Here is a 17,050-nt window from a genome sequence, read left to right as displayed (position 1 = left end):
GCGTTATAGTTTCACATCGCTTAGGATTTGTTGCTGCACGTTTGCGCAGTGTGAAGGAAAGAGGAGACCAGCTGCACAAGGCAGGCTGCGAAATGAGATGCAGGTGATCGGTATCAGCAACAAGAGCCAATGATCGCAGATCGCCGATCATGCACTTTTTCACGAAAATCGGCCGATTATGATCGGTGACCGATCGATCGGCACATCTCTAAAATATATAAATATATATATATATCAAATATGACTTAAAATTTTTACTTCCTAATTTAACACCTTGAAATTGGGCCTCCATCTCTTGAAGAAACTCCTGTTATTTCTGAAATGGTGCGTTCACACCAAATGCGTTACACGCGTCAAAAACGTGTCTCACACTTCAAGTTTGATGGTGTGCACTTTTGGTGCGTTCACACCAAACGCGATTTGAGCGTCAGGGGCGTCTGGTTTATTTTCAAAGTCTATGTGGAGTGTTGGACGCGGTCGACGCATCAAACGCCCCAAACGGTTCAAATTGCACCACACTAGACGCTTGAAAAACGCTGCAATGGCCCTTGACGTGCCCTCGATGCACCTCCACATAGACATTGGTGCACCTGACACTCAAAACGTGTTTGGTGTGAACTCACTGAAACTCCGCCTTCAGAAAGTCATCACAACATGGCTCCTCTATTAACTCTTTGACAACATTTTTCCAGCGTTACAATGAGAAGCTGGTATAGTGAGCGCAGCAGACGCACAGGTACACCAGGTGTTTGCTAATTGCTGCTGGCTAGTCTGAAGGAGCTGAGATGGGGAGTCATGGTGGAGGGCTGCTCTGTCCCTTTAAATAGGAGATGGAGGAGAGAGATGAAGGAGGAGGGAGAGAGAGGGAGAAGGAGAGACCAACACACATGTTGCACAAAATGAAATCCCACAGTGGGAGCATTTTAATAAACGAAGTCGTTCTAGATGAAATGCTACAACTGCTTTAAGTAGGATTTATTATTAAACCTGGATCAGACTGCCAGGCCTTAAAAAACCCTCAGTCTTCATTTAGGATTCAGATGATGTATGAATGTAGACACTGCTGTGGGATGAATGCACAGGGCTTAATGATGGGGAGAAAGTTGGGGGAAAGAAGACACTCTGTCCTGACTTCAAATGTCTTTTCACACACACTGAGGGACACACTGACAAAGGAAGAAAGAGATGATGCATGGGACTTAAAATAGCCCCTTGGCTCTCAGGAAATGAGCCCTCTTCAGCTTCTCTCCTGGCTGATTTGACCTTGGAAAAGTTCGGCTTCCCTGATTAAACTGCCAGCACCACACAGAGAGGATGAGGATCGGGAGTTGATCTACTCAGGCAGAATTTTTCTAGCAGTACAGGTTCGACAAGGGATTGTTGAGGACTTACGTTTGATTAAAAAATATATATATATGGGTGTGTATATAAACTGTTAATATGTAGATTAGATGCAGAATAGGTCTGTAAATTGAGTATGATTCATCAACTTAGATATTCAGCTCAGCTGCTTTTGCAAGAGCTCCATGGAAAGGCAAAAATAAACAATCTATAAAATCCTGCTGTAGCAGTATGAAGATACCTTGTATGGATTTTTTTTTCTTTGCCTCAGTCCTTTCTTTCTGTCAGTGAGTCAGCACTTCACTGTGTGAGCGGCTACTGCACAGCAGTGCTGCCATCTAGTGGTAGCGGTGTGTATGAACGTTCTGTTCCAGTGGAGCTCTGATGTAACTACAGCACATCTGTTCATTAGCGCTGATTCACCACAGCGTGTAGCGCCCTCTGGTGGCCAATTAAGGCCTTTGTGCAGAAAGTGGGAACACATTTCCGCCACAAAAAGCTCCGAAATTCTCAGATTGATCTAATAAATTCATAAAAACATTTATTAAAAAAAAAAAAATTCTGAGATTTTTGAATCTTCTAAAACTTAGAAAATGTTGGTAAAAAAAACAAAATTGCAAAACAAATTTCTAAGTTTTGAGAATTATTTTTATAAGTATTTCTTCCACACACAATGAAATTATTCCATGTCTGTAAAGCACTTGCAATACTGAACGTGCCCCTCTGCCTTAATGGTAACTGGACTTCTTTCTAAAGCCGTATTGAGAAACTTTAGAGTTAACTAATAAACATTTTCATATAGCAGGGTTGTCTGCAAGCTGCAATAAGTCAATAATTATCTATCAATAGGGGAAAAAATGCCTTTCTGCTCAGACAGCTGAGCAGTCTGTGTGATGGTTGTGTCTGACATACACATGTACAGGAGTGTACAAGCTGGACTGACAGAGCTGAGGTGGCAGCGTCGGGTTAAATTGATATTTTTCCACAGACTCACAGCAGACACAGGTCACGAAGCTCTGGCAATGAACAAAAAGTGTTGGAAATACTGTGAACAGTTACAGCAACACGGTTAAACATGATGCTCTGATTAGGTTTTCGGTTTGTCAGTTTCGATGGATGGCCTTTATGGTAATATTTGCACTTAGGGTAAAATGTGTGAGACGTTCAAGGCTCGGGATAGTATTTCATAACCCAACTCTGCTTTAAAGAGGGGGGGTTATACAACGTCATATTTGGGTCATTGTAGATAAAAAATGGAAGAGTAAACTCACAATTCATTTCAGAATTTTTCTGAGTTTGAGTTTGAAAAGTCAAAGTGTGCCGTTACTGGTGCTTGTCTGATGCAAAGACTTTCTAACGCCTTTCTCATGTCACGACTCTGAAGACCGAAGGACGTTGTCAGCAGGTTTAATGACAATTAAAAGGGTAAAACTGAAATCAAGACAAAAAATACAGTAAATATGCGATCATATGCAGCATAAAATACACTACATTCAATTTCTACCGATCATCAAATCTATATGTGTACATCTATTCTACCAATTGCGCACCTGATAATCTCGCGATAACCTAGCATCTAATTGATCTACGTTAAAACAACACATTAGAGCGCTATCGCTAGACAGAAGCTAAAGTGAGTGTTCATCCTGGAATCCTGATTATTGGATTGTAAATAGTAACATGTTAGAATACTTGTTACTGAAACAAGGGTCMGATTAGAGTAACGCATTACTGATGTGTTGATGGCATAATTGTTTGACATTTCTGCTCAAAATATTTACTGATCTGTCAGGTTTCCGATATGCGTCGCCCTGAATGACAGACTCGTTCATACGCACTTGCCTAGAACACTCTGAAAGGCAATACCTATTCTTACTTAAAYTAGGTTTGTATGCTTTACTCAAGTCTCACTAAATTGTTTATTCAACTCAAGTAATGTGAGCAATGTACAGTACGTGTTTGGCCTGAGAAAAGTACAAGACTACGTTATTTTGAGTAAACTGGATTTGACTATTTTTGTCACTGGAGTGAANGTGTGTGTGTGTGTGTGTGTGTGTGTGTGTGTGTGCGTGTGCGTGTGTGCGTGTGCGTGCGTGTGTGTGAGAGAGAGGCAGAGAGAGAGATTGTGCTTCTAGCTTAAAAATTGTATTGTTATATTGGGTAAAGAAATGGTTTAATAAAAAAAGTATTTCTTCTTACATTTTCTTAAAAAATGTAGAAAAACATTTCTCAATAATCAAAAATATTTACTGGTGTTACATCTATCAAACTCTTTTTTTAATCGATGGATGGTTTTGGGGTGTTTTCACTTGATGACTGATCAGTTGTGATGAACACTTGATCATATTTGAGGGTGGAAGGCCTCCTTCTCATCACCCTCACCCTAAACTCAATCCAGGGATTTAAATCAAGATTATCAGACTCAAATTGGGTCTTGGCTTCAGCACATCTAAAACATTAATATTACTTCCAGTCAAAAAACACATGTAGGCTAATTTAAAAGATTACATCTCCCAGGGTCAATGAATAATTAAAGAGTTTAGTGGACACAATTTAAAAGCTCTAAAACTGTAGCATTTGTCTATGTTTTACAATTACTTTTCCTCTTTTATATATATTTGGCAGCTCAAAGACCACAGACAACGTAAAGTTCTCACAAGAAAACTCCATTGTTTTTTGTTTTTTCTAATCCGTGTCTCGGTTATTTTAGTAGGCACACCACACATGGACAAACAGCGTCTTCTACCTCAATCACTGACACAATGCAGGCAAGCCCTCCATACCACTTCACTGTGATGGGCTGCCTCTGACTAGACAGCGCCCCACACATCAAACCAAAGTGGAATGATTACTGGTTACCCAGCCAGCCATGTGTGGGCCGCGGAGCTATGATTTGACAAAAAGCACAATTTGGGGAGACGTTAAGGAGATGACTGCTGTTGATGCAATAATCAGAAGTTGTCTGCTGAAGTCACGAGGTGACAGACATTGATGTACACAAACAGCGTACGTGCTTGCAGACATTTAACAGTTGCAAAACATTGTAACGCAAAAAAACCCGAAAAAGCGGCTAATAAAAACTTAGATTTGTGTTCTAGACAATGTTCTAGAACTTGTCTCGACTCGCATTCAGAAGGATTTGTTAAAATTAATCTGCGATGTGAAAGCAATGATATAAATGTCAATCTGAACAAAGTGCAAAGTGGTTCAGCATAAGTGTTTATTTTCATTAGCACTTAGCAGTTTCTTCATCGAAGGCGAGGTGAGTGTCGGGCACTTGCAATGCTGTTGCTAGGAGCCATAAACGGAAATGTCAGTCGACTCAGCAAGTGATGAGATTTGACATATGGCATCAAAGCGTCATTAGACTTGCACCTGCTGCAGATGAAGTCTGCTCTTTCGCAAGGGGTTCAGCACCAAGGGGAGGCCAATTGAGGCAAAGGGGAGGATACGATGACCGGTAACAAACACCCATTGTGTCTGAACCACAATCTGTTCAGTTTTTAAGGATCTCATGAGGGTTCAGCATGTGTAGAATGTCATTGAAAGTTTGGTTTTAATTAACTCATGACTATAGCAGGTGGATGAGTACAATAAACTGCGACACTCAGGACTTTTGCATGATTTATCATAAGAAAGCTCAGGATGTAGGTAAATCTGTTTTAAACTAAGAAATAGGATTGGAAAAAAAAACAGTAATTTGACCAATTATGCTTCGGTTAAGATACAAATAGAGCAATATTATTCCCATGTCAACTAGAATTCAAATATAACTATACAGCCAGTTTTATGGGGTGATGCAAACAACTTGTAGTTTAAATTCTACTCTATTTTTTATGTGGCTGTGATTTATTTGACATTTATTCTAAAACTTAGAGCGACTACACAAATCACAGAGTTTAACATTAATAGTACATCCAGTGTCCATGCTAGTACAGCTCACACTAAGGGTGATTCCTTAGTGATTCAGATGCAAGTACTAGTAGACAAAGTATAGACCACGCACGCCTGCCGTTAAGGTTTCTGTTCAGTTATTTGCAAAACACACATGTAGTCACATCACAAAGCATGTGCTGTAAGGTTGGCAATAAACTAGACATTAACCGATAAATTCATTTAATAAACGGGTTTGTTCAGATTTCAGTGCAGTTAAAAATCACCTACATGGCATTTTATGTTATCTTTACAAACCACAAACCTCTTATAAACTTGCTTGCGTAGCTGAATGGATGCATGACGAAAGGGGAAATAGAGTAAATAACCCTGGGATTTAGAAAGTTCTGCGTCAGTGCAACGACGCTGGTGCGTGCTCAGGAGAGAAAACATCAAGATGCAACTGGCTGGACACACTGAGTTAAATAACGCTTTGCTAATTGGCATTATGAACTGAATTTCACAGCATTGTATTATGACTAGGACTGAAATGTAAGCTATGTAATTGCATTTGAATCTGTCTGATTAAAATCTATATGTCCGAATATGAATTGAACCAGTTTTTCTATTACAGTGCTTTAAGATTAAATTAGTTTTGAATGGGAGCTATGTAAATTAAGTGAAAATAGCACAGCAGTATTATCTGACGGATAGTTGGCTCACCATTATTACCCCACGCACACAACTTTGCATAAATGAGGGAATTAAATGTGGTCCTGGTGAGTCATTTACAATGCGGTGAGTACAGCGGCTCTAAAAAAAATACAAGAATAATCTACAGAGTAAAATACTGATCAGTAAAACTTTAAGGATGTTGTTTTTCAGTGAAGTTGATCATAACCAGAGACTGAAAAATAAAATCCTGTCCTTTGAGGAGAGATCTCAACCTCCTGCAAATGACCTGCAACTTTTAGATACAGATTTAGATCCAACACAGCTGAATTAAGTGGTCAAATTACGTCCTCAGAATGCAATCAAGCTCTGAAGCTTCATGCTAATGATCGAGTTATTTGATTCAGGTGAAGTGAATGCTCATCTAATGGTTTCAGGGCACTGGCCTCTGTGGACTAGAATTTGAGAGCTTTGCATTTAGGGTAAACTTGAAAGCTGTTTTACCACATAAATCGGACTACATATTAACAATGTCTGTGTCTTAACAATGCGCAGAAGGTATTTTAACTGAGGGCCACCCAGGTAACTCAGCTACTTTTAACCCTTGTGTTTAGAAATGGGGTCCAACCGACCAACCCCTCTACATTTGCCTCAGTCCTCGCACGCACAAGGGTTAAGAGGAGTTGTATTACCGTAAGTCAATCAGCAGCCTTACAGTGTTTTCCAGGATGGATTGCAATCATACTGCCAGCTAATGCAGACACAAGTGTCCCTGATGACCACTAAAGGTCACCATCAACAAAGAATCCTGAGTGCATTCACAGTCGTTGTCAGCACTGTCAAGGTACAACTGCGTCACCCAGGATGGATGACATCTCTGTGGCCTAAGTTTGACCTACACAGCTGATAATCATTGCTGTGAATAACCTTGTTTTTCCTGTCTATTGGCCCTTGGGAGTTTGTGCTTGTCTACGTATCTATCCTGTTCTTTCATTTCATCAACCGGTTGAGAATGATAGCCGGTCCACTGGGTAGAGTTTTGTGCCACGTCTCTTCCCATCAAAAGGAGGTTTGTCTCTACAGATAGCCCCTGCTTCTTGCACATTTAGGAAATTAGATTGGCATGATGCAACCTTGAATAAAATAAATGTAGTTAAATTAAACAGAAACAGCTGGGTTGTCCTTTAAAGCAGATTCATGTTTCTTAGCCGCTTTGATGACGCGTCATCATTCCTAATGACTTTCACCAGGTGAAATTAATTACAAACCCCACTTCCTCCTCGAACAACTCACAAAAAGTATGAGAGATCATTATACAAGAAGTACGGGCATCTTCTCCATATATACTGTGCATTAAAGCATATGAGTTGGCACCTTAAACTAAATATGAATGTTGATGTTTTTACACAAGCGGTCTTTACATAAAAAGCCACACAGCCAGATTAAATTGTCACTTTGTCAAGTTTACAACCGATGATTTACGTTGTGACAGGAGGGTAATTATAGTCTGTAACATGTTTCCCTTTTAGTGCATTCATGCCTGTTTGGGTGCACTCCCATTAAGTGTTTACCTTTGTCTCTAATCTTCAATCAGTGACGCAATGTTTCTGTTTTTTGGCAAATTGTCATGTTCTTAATGAATCCAAACAAAGCCGACTATATGATAGCAATTGTTTTCGTTTTTCTTTTTGAAACCAAAATTGCTCTTGTCTAACGACAATACAGTTCAAGAGAACCAAATGTTGAAAAAATAAGCAACATTTGATTGTTTGCTTATAAATTATTGAATAAATATACCAACTCAGTAAATATTTATTTTTTTCATCTGTTTAGGTTAGGTTGAATAATCATCAGATTAGTGCAAATTTAGCATTTCAAGTTTTTCATATTTGCTGTGTTGCTTTGGAACAGCTCTTAAAGTTTAAGACTATGAAAATTATTCAAATAAAAATGAATCAATATTGTTTTTTTTGTGTGTGAAAACTTTGAAAGCAGCTCTGGTGCAACTAAAGACTGAAACAAGCAAAAGGCAATTGTACATGATACAAATGTTGTGGAACCGCTAGAGATGATGGTACAAAGAAGGTTTTTTCATAAAATCAAGAAAGTGTTGGTGCGTGAGAATCTTTCTCATAGAAATGTTTTACAACAACAGTGTGTTTAGTCAGAGACTCTTTCAGACCCGCTGTAATACAGACTGGTATAGGACATCGTTCTCGACCACAAATGTCAGCATCTACGACAATAACTCTATTTAAAGAACCTCTGACAACATGAGTTACAACAACACATCAAGGCTAAAACCCACCTGCTTAGTGTTGCTCTCGAACCATAATAAATGTAATATTGACTAACTTATATGATCTATAATTTTGTTGATGGCACTAGTCAAAATGTAATGTTTGTTACTGACTTCTCAATTGTTGACTGTCGTTTTTATGAGTTTTTATTTTTTGTGCTTTTATGATGCAAAGCACTTTGAATTACCTTGTTGCTGAAATGTGTTATACAAATAAACTCGATTGATTTTATTTTCCTTTTGGATTAGTAAATAATTTTAACAGAATTGTAAAAATGTCACTTTTAATTCTTGTTGTTCATCAAGAGCGCAAAATGTTGTTGATCATTTGTCAAAGCAATAAAAAATAAAAAATAAAAAAAAACGGTAAAACATCCAAAGGGATGAATACATTTCCTCGGCACTTTATACATAAAATGAGATTTTGTCCCAAAAGTAAACTTTCCTCACCTTCTGCAGCTGCCCTGATATAGAATTTATATGACGGAGGAGAACAAAACTAAAAATACACTTTCTTTGAGGTCAGATATGCGGCTTTGCAGTATAAACATTTGCAAATGAGTATCGATCGAACCTAGAAGCACTGTAGAATATGTATGACTTCAGTCTGTTTTCTATAATTCCCAAGAGCTATTACGAGTCAGAATGAGCAAGAAGATAAATGTTAAATGATAACATTTTTGACTGGCAGCCTGCTTAGAGGGCACTCCATCTCCCACCCAGTGACTACTGTGTTTGTTGGCTCCGGCCCCCAACATCGCCCCGAACACGATTAAGTAGGTACGTAAAACGAATGGATAACAGGATACTTAAATAACGCATTTCTGATAAATACAAGAATTGCTTGTATTTTTCAAAAGCTAAAGGAAAGAAGTCATCCGTTGTGATGTTTTCGCTGTTTAAATAAGTACTGCCTTCAGTTTGACTCTGTAGTCTTTCTCAGGTTATATTAATTTTATGATTTACCCTTATCATGATTATTGTATCACTGGGCCAGTTATTGAGTTAATAAGAGCTTATAGCGTAGCTGACAACACTTTCAGTAACTAAGAGGCATGCTCATGTGTCTATGCACGTGCACAAGCACAGTCACACAGACAGATAGCCATTGCGTGGTGGACACGGAAGCACGCACATTTGCATGACATGATGAATGGCTACTCTCTTGTTTCTCAGCATTGCAATATGTTTCAATACAGTGCAGCTTTACACGTCTTTCTGCTTCTCTTCACTTATGAGATGCCTCTTTTTCTTTATTAAAAACCATTAATTACACTTGACACATCTAAGAGGTGTGAATGATCTGTGGGGTAAATGTTACAATTTACAGTCTTCTTAATAATTATTGAATAGCGGGAGAAAGGAGTCGGCTTGTAGCCGCAGATACATTCTTAAACAGGCTTTTGTAGTTTATTTTAGATTACTGAATGCAAGTCCATGCTTTGTGTGTGTGGAATATAAACAAATTCACACGCCCTAAGAAACGACATTGCAAAGCCTGCGTTGTCTGTTGAAGATGTTATTGCTCTGTTTTATTCTGCACAACACACTAAATATATGCAGAAAGTAATTTAGAGATGCCTCAAGGTACAAAAAAATTCGAAATTAAGGTGAATGATGGTACAACGCCTCAAGCATAAAAACATTGAAACATAAATAGCTCATCTCTAGTTTTACCCTGAATAGTGATAGTCAGAAGATTTAAAACTTGGTAAGCTGCAGATTTCCATCAAAACAAATACATTCAAGACAAAACATGAAAATGAGGCATAAATGGTGATAACATTTACTAGTAAGTATTTGAAATGTACCTAAATTTATTTTGTAAATAGAGATTAATAATAGTAGCACTTTTATTTTGTGGTGCAAAAAAATGGACACTCATAAACAACTGTAAAACAAACAAATTTACTATAAGAAAATAAAGTACAATAACACCAATGCTCAAAACTGAACACCCTTAAACTAATACTTTAACTCACTGAACCCCAAACATTTCCAGCTGGGTCACCATCCTGCGTATTTAAGCTCTTCCCTTGTTGCCACAAAACATTTATACATGAATGTGCTTCACAGCATGATGGCAAGGTAATGCAGAATCCAGCGTCATGGATCCAAACATATCAGAAACTTGCAGAGCAGAGACTTCTAAGATCCAGGGCTAAGGACTTTAGATTTATCGAAACAACTTCTGATTCAATTTGTAGCATTCAGTCTTCTTTTGTAAGAGTCTGTCATATTCATTCACCCTAACCTGCAACTCAGATTGTGTAGACTGTTCAAACCTTTCATATGGAGCTTTCTGACAATCACTCATTGCCTGATAGTTAACCTTGCTGGTGGTATCAGCCAAGTTCTAACGGTAGTTATGATTTTCCTCAGGGAATTTACATCTATGCTCAGTGTCCTTTCCAGGCTACTTTGCAGATGATTATTTATAGGTCTTGGGGTTATTTACCAGTTTCTGAAGAATCTTGAGTCCAAAAAACTTCTTCCTCAAGACCTCAAACCACCTGAAAACTGCAAATCTCTCATTTCAACCTGCAATGAAATCAGCTTCATATTTGTTCAGCGCCTCTGTCTCTCTCTCTACTTGCCTTCTCTACAAAGTAAATGCATGATGAAATGTTTTAATCACTCAAACTGCCTCTCTCTCTGATTTCTGAGGGATTCCAGGAATCCCTCAGGTGGCAGCTTCATTATGAAGTCTGACTTAGTTTCTTTTATTATTATTATTATTTTGGTGACGCACAAAATTGATAATTATTTTTCATCGGTATAAATAGGGTGGATTTTTTTGGGACCTCTCCTCCTGACTGATACCATTGTACAAATACATGTTTCCCAATAAAAATGTTTTAATATCTTACTTTTATATTTTCATTTCACAAACATATTCTGTTGATTACATAAATGTTAAGACCCTGTTCAGTGTTGCTAATATTAAGTGATTAATGGGACAGACAATACAAGAAAATCAAGGCTATTTAAAAAGAAAATAGAAAAGAAAGAAATGTCTGCAAGGTGATTGAAATTATTCATATGAGTTTCTGCTGGAATTTCTAACCTCAGTCAGCCTTTACTACAACAAGTCCTCAGAGTTTGAGAATGCTTCAGTCCTCAGTATGTGCACGCACGCACGCACGCACGCACGCACACACACGCACACACACATTCGGCTCCTTATCAATAGACTCCAGAGTATCCAATGGCGTTCAGGCCCCTTCTCTCTTATTGTGTTCAGCTCAAAGCACATTTAAGGTGAAGGCAACGAAGGAACTAAATTTGTTTCAGGTACCATTCAAAAAAATCCATAGAGGCTCTGAACAAGGAAATTAGATGAGTGATTTTTTTTTTCTCTCCATTTCTACATTTCCATAGAGTGCTTCAGAGTAATATATTCTTAGTCTATTTTATCTTCCTGTGGGATTTTGCTTGAACTTAGAGGTCAAGGCTCTTTTCCACCTTTGGGAGTTGTCTGGAGATAATCACTGAAGACGTTCAGAGGTAATTGGATGCTGACAATAATTCTGACTGTCTACATTTATGCAACGTTGTCATCTTGTAATGAGGAGAGTTATACAAAAATGAAATATATGAAAATTATTGAGTAAGTAAATACACTAAAGTTAAAGAAACTTTAACTTTATCAATAATTTAATGAATGTAAAATTATCATAATTATCATTAGTTGCATGAGCAAAACTGATTAAAATTTTGATTCACCATCATATCCTGCTAATTGTTACCGTTGTCCTCAGTGGGGTCCTAGATAGGTCGTTCTCCAGCAGTCCTTCTGAGAACTTGTCAAAGAAAACCTTTTGTGAAATGAAAAATTAAAACTCTTTCTTTTCACCTTGGCTGTCAGTAATTGTTTCCCATGCTTAAGTCTAAAAACCACAATTTTTTGACAGAATTAGGTTACATTGAAATGCAGTTTGAGTAAACATATGTAAAGTTGTTTGGAATGAACAAAGTACAAATGTCATATAAAGACTTATTGAGATGCACATTGGTGTGAGAGTTTATATATTAACTTAAAAGCTTCATTTTGCCACTTTTTTAAAAGTATATGTTTTTTACATGTTTGKAAAAACTGTCACCATGTCATGACAGTATGGTGTGAGACAGGTACTCAGTGAGAATGATCAAATCCCTCCACCTCATGACTGTTGCTATGGCAGTCTACGAAAATGCACCGGTCCCTGTCAAAAACAAACAATCAGAGCCAGCAGGAGGGGCTTAGCGCTGTCAATCAAGCTCTTCAATGGCCCCTTTGGTGCTAAATGAAGAAAAGCTCTTGATCTTTTGGAATAAAGCATTTACATTTTTCTGATAATAAGCATCATGTTTTATTTCCAACACTGAATGAAATGAATGCCCCAAAGGCCAGAAATCAAAACCACGTCCATGAAATTATGTATATAGCTACACCCAAATGTTTTAACAAAAATGTCAGCACAAACATGTGTATGGGTGAAATTTCTAATTCAACTACTTTCGAGTCATGAAGATGAAGTTGAGAGAAGGACCTGGGAGTCAAATCTGTCCTGGAGGCATAATATCTAACCAGAAAGCTGCCACACCAAGTAGCAAGATTAGGTCAGAATCACTTTTTTTTTTTCTCCTTGACCATCTTTTTTTTATTCTCTGCCATGATCAGCATGAAATTTGAGGGCTGAAACCAATGGCACCCTGCACTTAGCTCCTTTCTTGCTGTCAATCCAAAGGTAGAGCAGTAGAAAGAGAAAAAAATGTGAGAAAGAAAAGAATAAAAGACGAAAAGAGGAAGGTAATCTGAGGCCACTGCATAAAAGGGTGACTAATGATATGAGCACTTTATGTGATTGGGGGGGAGAAAAGAAAGTTGATAGCATTTGTAAGAGCTCAGTCAATGAAAAATGTTAGAACTGGCATTTGTACTTTGCATCCTGCCAGTGCATCAACATCAGTCCTGTGTTTTCTGTGAAGGACTGCTCTTATGCAAGACCTGTCATTAGAAAGAATACTGGCATATGATTGATCTACAATTTGAAACATTTGACTCGTCACTTTCAGCAAAATAAAGTCTAACGAATGATTTCTTCTCACATAAGACAGAACTGAATATTCAAATTTGACAATGTAAATGTTACAGTTTTTAGTATCTATTGTATAGACCTTTTACTGTAATTATCATACTCTGTCTTTTTAAATTATCAGATTTATTTAGCTTTCTGGGGAGAAATAACTTATTCAACCACTTTGAAAATGGCTTATTTGTACCTTTCATGAAATGTAAAATTCAGGGGATTAAAGGTCCTTTACATTAAATTCAAACCCTTAAAACTTACATTAATAAACATAACACCCTCTACAATTAATTACTCCTTGAAATATGTTCAAAAAATTAACTATATTTACTTAACTCAGCATCCTCCCTTACTGACAAGATGAGCTTGAGTCCTCAGCCCTTTGTCACAGTTTTCACTTTTATCATATAAATATTACTGTTATTACTCTGAAGTTAGATGTAGGCAAACGTAGAGGAGGGGCAATTTTCTTGAACCTATTTCCTGACTTGTGAAGGTCAGAGGACATTTGATTTACTTTGATTTATTTGTTTTCTTATCTTTCCCTTTTTAATGAATTGCAAAAATAGCTGGACAACCGTTGATCCACTGGTCTGTCCATGACAGAGTGGAACCTGGTGAAACGGGTTGTCATAAAACTATTCATACCCATTGAAATTTTTAAGCATTTTGCAAAAAAATAAGAGCAAAGAACTGCAACGCATTTCATTATGTTTTAATGGGATTTTTTTAGGATTCATCAAAATAAAGCCTTGACAACTTGCATCAGGAAATTCTACATGTTCTACATTTTTGCAAATAAATTTGTACCATGTGGTGTCAACTTGCATTTGGATCAGTACCCATGAGTACAATTTCTTTGTAGAACCATTTTTTGCTGCTGAAGTTATTACATAATTTTTCATTTCATTTAATCACTCATTAGTGTGTTTCTATGTGCCATTCCAGGCAAAATTATCTAAGAAGTATGCCAAATAACTTTGAGAAGATGTCTTGAAAATTGCATAGTCAATAACTGGCTGCAGAAAGGCATTTGGCTCAGGCTGAAAAATGAAAAGACGCCAGTGAGCTTTGAATTGCATAAAACCAAGGCATATGTTTACATTCATTCCAGTTACAAATGGAATGAACTGGAATGAATGTTCATTTAACATTTTAAATAACATTTTAAATGTTATTTAAAATTCACATTGCAAGTGGTTTATAGTTATTAAGGTGCAGCTGAAATATGTATTTTTTAAATATATTGAAGCTAAAATTTATTTGCAAAATGTGATGTTGGGGCTTAGAGCTGCCAGTTAGTATTACAATCATAACAGAAAAACAAACTCTAAACATAACACTTTAAAAACAAAGCAACTACAAAACAAAAAGTATGACAAATACTGTTCTAAACACTCAGCAATCAAAGCTTTCTTACAAAGTAAGTCTGGATTATGTTTGTAATTTTCTTAGTTTATTTTTAATATATCATTAGTGAATGATAGTTTATTACTTTATGAACCGCTATAGAGCCCAGTAAGTGCAATCCAGACAATGCCACAACAGAGTACATTTGGACCAGCGGGAGGCTGGCAACAAGAAAGCAAATCTCTTATGAGAGCAGATGGACCACGGTGCCCCAGTAACTCATCGGACCAAATGTGACTCATGACGTCTGTCTTTTAACTTGTGGCATCTGCTTCAAAGTCTGTCCTATTCAAAGAATAGAGGGCACAAAACACAAAAGGTTGCATCACAGTATTTGACACGGGAAGCTCAGCGTTTGTTTTCACAAGATAAAACTTTGAAAGCGAGCTGGATCAGTTTGCATGTTTTATCCGGCCAAGTGGCTTTTAGTCAAGGTAAAAAGTTTTATTCGCATTACCTTCTCTTCGGTTTCCGTGGTGAGGGTTCAACATGAAAAGTGCATGAACTAGTGAGGGGCAAATTAATATAGCTCAATATAAATAGAGGCAAAAAATAAAACTGTAGCTGGTCTGTAAGATGACGATGGATGTAGAATTGCCAAATCTTAACACTTTTGTTGTTAACGTTGTTCTAAAAATGTGAATAAAATGCATTTTAATTCTATAAAATTCACATTGCTAGTTTCTAAATTGTAACACACATAACAAATAAGATTTTTGATTGTTATGTTTGCTAGAGTCTTACACTATTGCATTGGTGTCCTTTTACAAAACATTTAGAATATTCAAAATTAAAAGAGACAGCAACATTAAAATCAGTTACCAACATTGTGTATGGACATAAACGTAACATAAGAAAAGGCATTTTAACAGTATACTCTAGGAGGCAAAGGCAGAAGACACAAGAATACGCCAACAAAGTCAATTTGTGAATTTCACATTAAGTACTGAACCCCATGGACTAACATATTTTACTGCCATGCGCTGGTAGTGGAAAATTGATCATGGTCAGGTTTCCACTTACAGATTTTTACAGATGCATGCACATAGTTGTCACTCAAGCACACAGTCTCCAACTGTAGCTTACATAATCTGACAAAGATATGTCATTTTCAGTACATTTCTTTAGTATAAAAATAAATGTCTTTATAAATCATCATGTATTTAACTTGACAAATCCTCACTTAAAAAGCTATCAGTGTATATGTTTAAATCAGATCATTTCATGTTGAATTTATTTTTTTTTTTAAAGACAGCTGTAACGGAACATTATAATAAATTAACTTTTTAACCAAGAAAAGAAAAGCTAACTTGTGGAGCAAAACCTATGACAAGACATCACTTGCTAATAGTGTTCATTTTGATGATGAAGTATCTTGGATCCAGTTGTTAAACATTTTTTTGGAAACCAGATCCTTCCTCTTATGAGGGTTTTGTTTGATCTGACACAGCAAAGGCAAGTTGCAAAGGTTCTTTTCTGGTCCTATTTATCATGTTATAATAGTTTTAAAACATCCAGCACCATCAGACTTTTTTAACTGGCAGCAATCAGCTGCTGCCTAAGTAAGCAGGAGCTGAGCAGCTGTGTATCTGCAGCACTGTGGTGTGATGTGGTGTACAGGGAAAAACAGTCCAGTTTATATTGATTTTGATGCATATTTCAAAACATTTATGGTTCTAGAACTACTTATTTCTAAACATTAGGCCCACTTCTCTGCTTCAAGCCCAGAAGGACAAGTTTGTACAGACAATGGATGTCATTTGTGTTATTCTGACAGACCAATTTCAAAAGTATTTGTACTAGTCTAGTACTAGTTTTTGTCTAATCACAACAATTATCATACCTGTAACTTGAAATGATAAAAAAAAATGTAACTACATGTTTAAACATTACTAAAAGACTACATGACTGCGCACAGTTCTATCACAACTGCTTCCCAAAGTACCATGTAACTGTTGTATCTTGTCTAAATTCGTCAAGGGGAAAGTTTTGCAGCTGAACGTCTTTAATTAAAACCAAGGGAACTTTGGGGGTTGGTAAAAATTTCAAGCTCTTAATGATTCAAGGAGAACAAGTTGCGGCATGCTAGATTCTCTGAGACAGCCTCATTAGACTTTAAAAATATATATTTACTCGTACAACATGCTAGATTCGTCATGGAAACCTTAGCGAAGCGCACAGACTGGCCAACACATGAGCATGTTATCTGGTCATCGGTTATGGCTGACGGTCCTTTTCGCTCAGGTTCCACGTGAGCAAGAAGTGTGTACTGTAATGAGATCATTATCCTCTGTTATCCAGTCTGAGTTGCTCTCTGGTTCTCTGGCAACAGAAATTAGAAGATGGGGGAAAAAAAGGCCTGCTGAATATCTAACACATTTAA

The 17,050-nt window shown here is 37.1% G+C and overlaps 1 protein-coding gene across 3 annotated transcripts in view; it reads right to left on the bottom strand.

The window, feature by feature from the left end:
• The window catches only part of LOC103482463 (microtubule-associated protein 1B-like), an 8,152-nt gene extending 7,346 nt beyond the window's left edge, over positions 1 to 806 (bottom strand). For all 3 annotated transcript variants that reach the window (XM_008438647.2, XM_008438646.2, XM_008438648.2), the window contains exon 1: positions 624 to 806. The gene's annotated coding sequence lies outside the window, so the exon portion shown is untranslated. The remainder of the gene's footprint in view (positions 1 to 623) is intronic.
• Between the last annotated feature and the right edge of the window lie 16,244 nt (positions 807 to 17,050).

Source organism: Poecilia reticulata, linkage group LG20 (genome assembly GCF_000633615.1).
Source record: "Poecilia reticulata strain Guanapo linkage group LG20, Guppy_female_1.0+MT, whole genome shotgun sequence".
NCBI classification, from domain to species: Eukaryota; Metazoa; Chordata; class Actinopteri; order Cyprinodontiformes; family Poeciliidae; genus Poecilia; species Poecilia reticulata.
This window is presented reverse-complemented; position numbering and strand designations above follow the sequence as displayed.